The sequence below is a fragment of the Magnolia sinica genome, chromosome 3 (assembly GCF_029962835.1).
Source record: "Magnolia sinica isolate HGM2019 chromosome 3, MsV1, whole genome shotgun sequence".
Taxonomy (NCBI): Eukaryota; Viridiplantae; Streptophyta; class Magnoliopsida; order Magnoliales; family Magnoliaceae; genus Magnolia; species Magnolia sinica.
The window spans coordinates 14,175,345-14,181,344 of record NC_080575.1 but is presented as its reverse complement, the minus strand read 5'-3'; the positions used below and the strand labels follow the sequence as shown (position 1 = coordinate 14,181,344).

The following is a 6,000-nucleotide window of genomic DNA, read 5'->3' as shown; positions in this document are numbered from 1 at the left end:
TGTCAGCATAAAATAGAGCTTTCAAGTGGTTGTCTTTGTGTGGCCCACCTAATGATTGCATTGGCTAATTTTTGGGACATCCCCAACTAATGATTGGAACTACTTGCAGGCAGGTTGGATGGCATACACACAGAAAGGTGGGCTCCACATGTTGATTGTCCCAACTCGCTATATGTATACATATGTGTGTACATATATGCATAAATACATAAACAAAAATAGGAAAAATTAGAACTAGATCAAATTTATCGTTTTCTTCCTTTCTCCTTCCATAGGAAAGCTTAAAACCAATTTGCAAATTCTCCCTTTACTTTCTTCTTTTCCTTTGTCACTACCAATAAAAGCTGCTAAGCTGAGAGTGGAAAAAGTTCCAAAAAAATCTAGATTTATCTCAATCTAGAAACCCAAGAATTTGGAGTGTCTTTGGAATTAAAGAAAAACCAAACATGGTTTTTAGACACCCCTAAAGAAATTACAAGTAATTTATCGGCATTGTTGTTCCATCTTCCAACATCAATCAATGATGTAGTCACCAATGGTTGTTCTTACATTTTTTTTTCTCCAATATTTTTTTAAGGAATGAAGATTTTAGTAAAAAGGAAACAGATGTACATCCTACAACTTCGGGCATAACCCACATAAAAACACCAGGTCTAGCCTATCATATAACCCCACTGTACAACCCACCTAAAGAAAGACACGAAACCAAAAGCCACAACCTTATGACTTAAGCATCCTAATTGTTCCTAACCCAGCCGCATCCATAGTCAATAGGCTACAAATGTGATGAGGAAGATCCGCTCAGCTATAATAAATGCGATTGGGATAACCCTGACTGCCCATCTTAGCTAACGCATCTACTATCACATTACCTTCATGGAGCGTACAAGAGACTTTGAAATTGATAGCGGATTTTATTTGGATGATTTTACCCAAACAATACCAAATGCTCCATGATGTCACCCCTTTTAAGTTGGAAATCGCTTCAGCGACAACCTTAGAATCCGATTCAATCCAGATATTAGTCAGACCCATTTCAATGCTTATCTCCAACCCATACACCACAAGGTCAACTCAATTATGTTGGAATTGAATTATGGAGAGGGTGAGATAGCATTTCACATTGGTAAGCTTGTCGATTGACAACAAGGTCAACTCAATTATGTTGGAACTCTAGGGTCGAGCTTTGGGCTGTTTACAATGGCATGTGCCTTTGTTTGCAAATGGGCTTCCATCGTATTGAGATCAAGTCAGACTCCACGTTGGTGGTGTCAATTTTGAAAGGTACTTCCAAGCCGAACTGGCATTGCAAATACTGGTTACGGAGGATTCATAGGTTACGTATGAGGGTCGTTGTGTCCATTGCTCACATTCTCAGGGAAGGTAACAGACCGGCGGATAGGATGGCCCGTAGAGGTTCGGAAGTTCAAGATTTCTTCTTCTCTTCCTCTTCTGGAGACTCCCCTCAGAGATTAGGGGTATTTTGTTCCTGGATAAGGTTGGGTTGGGAGATTTTAGGTAGGCCCATTCACGTGGGTGTGGAGGGTAGGTGGTTTTTTGTAAGTATTACGATAGGCCGTTGTCCTTGGGTCCTTTTTTTTCCCAAGCGGGCCTGAATTGTGGGTGTGTTGTATAGTTCATTTCTGAAATGAATATATCTTCACTTAAAGAAAAAAAAAAACTCGATTATGTTGGAATTGGTCAATAAAACACAACAGAACAACTAGAATGAGTCTCCTTTCAACTCAAGAGATTCACCAAATGAAAAAACATGATGAAACTCGGTTTGAGTCAAGTCCTTTGTGTGTGTGTGCGCGCGCGCGCGAGTGCATTGAGAACATCCTCTCAACATCCCTCCGCTTTAGTTATAAATGGAACCACTTGAGTGTATCTAATGCGGAAGAATTTTATAACATTGGTTTGAACTAGGTTTTCAAAGCCACTTTCTTCGGGTTAATTCGTAACTAATAGAGCATGGGAATTAACTAAGACTTGATGCAAAGGCTATCAAACTATCTACATGTATTGGACAAAATAATCAAATTGGGCATGTTAGCAGCACAGTATAGCAGAGGTGAAGGCAATACTTGATGGTATTAAATATAACAAAAACCTTGCCTACAGAATATTGTTGTGGAGTTAGACTCTAAGGTGGTGAAGGAATGCCTAAAGATGTCTACCCCTTGCCATCCTAGCAAGGTCTAATATGAAATGTGGGAAATCGAAAGAGAGCTAGCTAGCATGAAAAATTAGCTATTGTCTAACTCGGTAACTAATGGCTTGGCTAGTGTAGGAGGTAATATTGTCCAGGAGAAGAGCCAACCTCCCTAGAGAGGGGTTACCCGACAATGGACAATGCAAGGACATGAATCATGCGTTGGAATTAGCTGGGTCCCTAGAACAAAGAGACGGTCAAGCTTTGCATCCATTTTGTAGATACTAGCTTGATTGTATAGTTTTGGTGTTACTTTTAAAATTCACTTGCCATGCTTGGATGTATAAATTTGGTTTCATATCAAAAAAATTATAGGTCATGTGCTTTACAGGGGGGAGGAGCTACTAATGGAGCACACTGCCTATAATTGATTTATGAAAGAACAACATTCATAGAGATAGAGAGGGGTGGGGAAGATGAAAGAGGCCTTCCGGCCTCTTGTCTGTTTGGATTGCTTTCTATATGTTTCAATTCAATTTTGTTCTTTTGATAAAAAGAAAAAAGAAAAAGAAGAAAAAGGAAGAACAACATTCACACTAATGGTAGAGGCATGCATGTATCCACCATTCAACCTTCCAAAAGCCTATACACATGATCTATCAAGAGACTAGGCAAAGCAACAAAACAAACTGACCTCAATGGGGTGCCAAAAAACCCCCGGGTGAAAGATTATCTTGCTCGGATATTGCAAATGCATGAACTATCCACGGCCATGCACCCTGGTGATCAATGAACGTAGTTTGGATTTTTTTAGGGAGCATCTTGACAACAAATAAGGGTGTAAAACAACACGATATTCTCAAAGGAAAAGAAAGAAAGAAAATGGATAATAGGGAAAGTCATTGATCTATATTGGAGTGTAGGATGGGAGAAGAGAGGAGGTTGTTATCATTGCTAACAAGTTCTTAATAGTTGTATGATCCTACTTTGCTAATGGAACATTTTGATAGTGAAATAAAAAGAGGTGCAAAATTAGACATTTTTTAGTTGAATAAGAGATGCCTTGATTAAGATGGAGGGCAATAAGGAATTGGCAAAATTGAAAATAACACACCACATACCAACTTCTTAGATCCCCGCTGACACCCCAATTGAGCAACATTCAAGAGCAACACATTATGATAGTAATAAACAAAGACCGAATAGAGTTACAATCATGAGTAAAAAACCAGTCCTTATGATCCCTTCAATCCACACAGTTAGCTGGGGCCAACACTTTTGGGTATGGAAACCTTTCTCTGCTTACCTTTTTTTTTAATTGTTCATTGTTTAGTTTAAATGTTAGTCTGCTCCTCACTGTGGGACAATACGTAGACCGGAGGAATAGCTACAAAATTCCCTTTGAAGGCCAAAAAATTAAAGAAGTCCAATATCAATAATAGCCAAATATTTACAAGGCCTAGTCTATCCACTATCAATTTGCTTCTACCTTAATAAGGGAGCTCATTTGAGAACCAATAGATGTAAAAGATCCCCTACATTCCCTATCCTCACCAACCAATCCACAAACCCATTTCTCTCTCTAATCTATGCTAGAGGGAAATTCTGGAGGTGGGGGAATCTGTAGAGGAGATGGGTGAATTTATTTTCGCTTTTTCTTCAGGCTATGGCGAGGGTTCGAACACCTTTGCTTAGCTGCGAGCCATCCATGACGGTCTTTCCCACTGTCTTCAAAAATGTTTCTACAATGTCGTTGTAGAATTGGATTCACGGCTGGTTATTAATGTTCTGAATGGGGACTCACAACCAGGCTGGAAATGGAGCTACTGGCTCAACAGAATCAACAGGCTAACGCTCAGGGGACAGATTCTTTTTGCGTATATCTTCAGGGAAGGTAATTCCCCCGCGGATACTATGGCCCACTTAGGTAGTGGCTCCCAATCCTTCTCCTGGTTTGATCGTTTTGCTGAGCTCCCCCCTTAAGTCAGAGGGCTTCTCTTCCTTGATAAGTTTGGGCCGGGTGTGATTAGAAAAGCTTAATGCTTCTTTTCTACTTCATATTTTGTGCAATGTTTGTTTTTTTTTTTTTTTTTTTTTTTTTGCCTTTTGCCATGATAGGTTCCCCCTGGCTTTTTGGTCCTAGGGTAGCCCGAATGTAAATTTTGTTGATGATATAGTGAAATGAATAGCAGGCCTTCGTTAAAAAAATAATAAAATAATAAAATTTAAAAAACAAAAAGCACGTGCCTTACTTCTGCAATTAGCTCCTAGGGAGAAGCATTTCTCTTCACCACCTTACTGACACCCAAGGGCCCACAGAGTCAGATTTAATTCATTCGATAACCATTTTAGAAACACTTTCCACTACTATATCACACAAGCCCTTGTTCTTACAAATTTGGAGGATATCAAGTATTGCCCAGACCTTTGCCACTATGTTAGTTGATATGCCATCGCTGTGATGGAAAGGTAGAAGTACGTCATACAACTGTTGATATGATATCATGAATCTTGGGTGGAAATTATCCACACATAACTATATATTGAGTCACAACAACCATGACTTCTAACAACCTCCAAGAACTTTTTATTTTTATTTTTTTGGCCTTTGATGACTTTTTTTACCAACTCAAGTGACGTATATTTCATATGGAGAAAATCTGAACAATACACATTCGGGTCAGACCCCCACCACTAAAAAGAGGAGGGGAGGCAGCCTATAGTAAGCATACGCGAGACAACAAGAAAGAAGAAAAAACCTATGTATGACCCCTAATTGAGCTCAGGCCTGATCGGTCCAAAACCAATTCCCCACAAATAGGGGGCAGTAGGTTTGAAGCGATCGTGATAATCGAATCCGTTTGAGTGGAGCTACCCATGTGAGCCAAGTCATCTGCTACTTTGTTCACTTCCCGAGGAATGTGCTTCATTTTGATGTTAATATTGGCCCTTATCTTATCAAAAGAAAATTTCCAGCAATGGGCAGCCCATGGCACTCCACCCTCGGTAGAAATAAGGCCACCAACACCTTGGAGTCGCTCACTACTTCAACTCTATCATAACCTTTCTTAGAGCATAGCTGGAGTCCGTTGACTACCGCTTTAGTCTCCGGCCTTTGATGACTTGAGTATATTACAACACAGAAAATAGGCGATACCCATATTGGAGAAAATAACAAATGGCCAATATTCAGTCCCAAATCTCTAGATAATAACAAGAAACACTGAATTTTTCTAATCAAATGTAAAACAATCTTCTTCCTAGTTGAACATGGCTTCTAAAAGTGAACACGGATTGGGTACTACCCCCACCAGGACCTAGCTAGAGACGAATAGTCATGACAAGTACCCTATGGGGCCCACCATGATACATGTCTTTTACCACAATGTCCATCCATTTTGACAGGGCATTTTAGGACATAAGCCTAAGAAGGAGGCAAATCAAAAGCTCAGGTAGACCGGGACATAGGAAGCAATTGGTATTGAACGTATGCCTACCATTGAAAACTTCTTAGGTGCCACAAAGGTTTTAGATCAAGTTGATATTCATGTTTACCCTTCATCTAAGTCTATGCAATGTTCGAATTATCTCTAATATTATTGAAATATCTCCGATATTATCTTTATCTCCAGCTTAGCGATACCGATAACACTGCTAGCAATATTGATAACTTTGGTAGTATAAAAAATTTCAGGTATTAGCAATGTATTGCTAAGTATCACCAACGTATCAATATCGCTATTGTAATCACCAATATTTTCAATTATGTAAATTCTAGGTGTCACTTGTATTACCAATGCATCAATATCGCCAATGTATCACTAATATTTTCGACTATGTAAATT

The 6,000-nt window shown here is 39.3% G+C and overlaps 1 long non-coding RNA gene across 1 annotated transcript in view; it reads right to left on the bottom strand.

The window, feature by feature from the left end:
- Window positions 1-2,820: 2,820 nt before the first annotated feature.
- Window positions 2,821-6,000, bottom strand: part of LOC131239571 (uncharacterized) — a 72,898-nt gene continuing 69,718 nt past the window's right edge. Inside the window, exon 3 of the long non-coding RNA XR_009168271.1 lies at window positions 2,821-2,934. This is a non-coding gene — a long non-coding RNA (uncharacterized LOC131239571). The remainder of the gene's footprint in view (window positions 2,935-6,000) is intronic.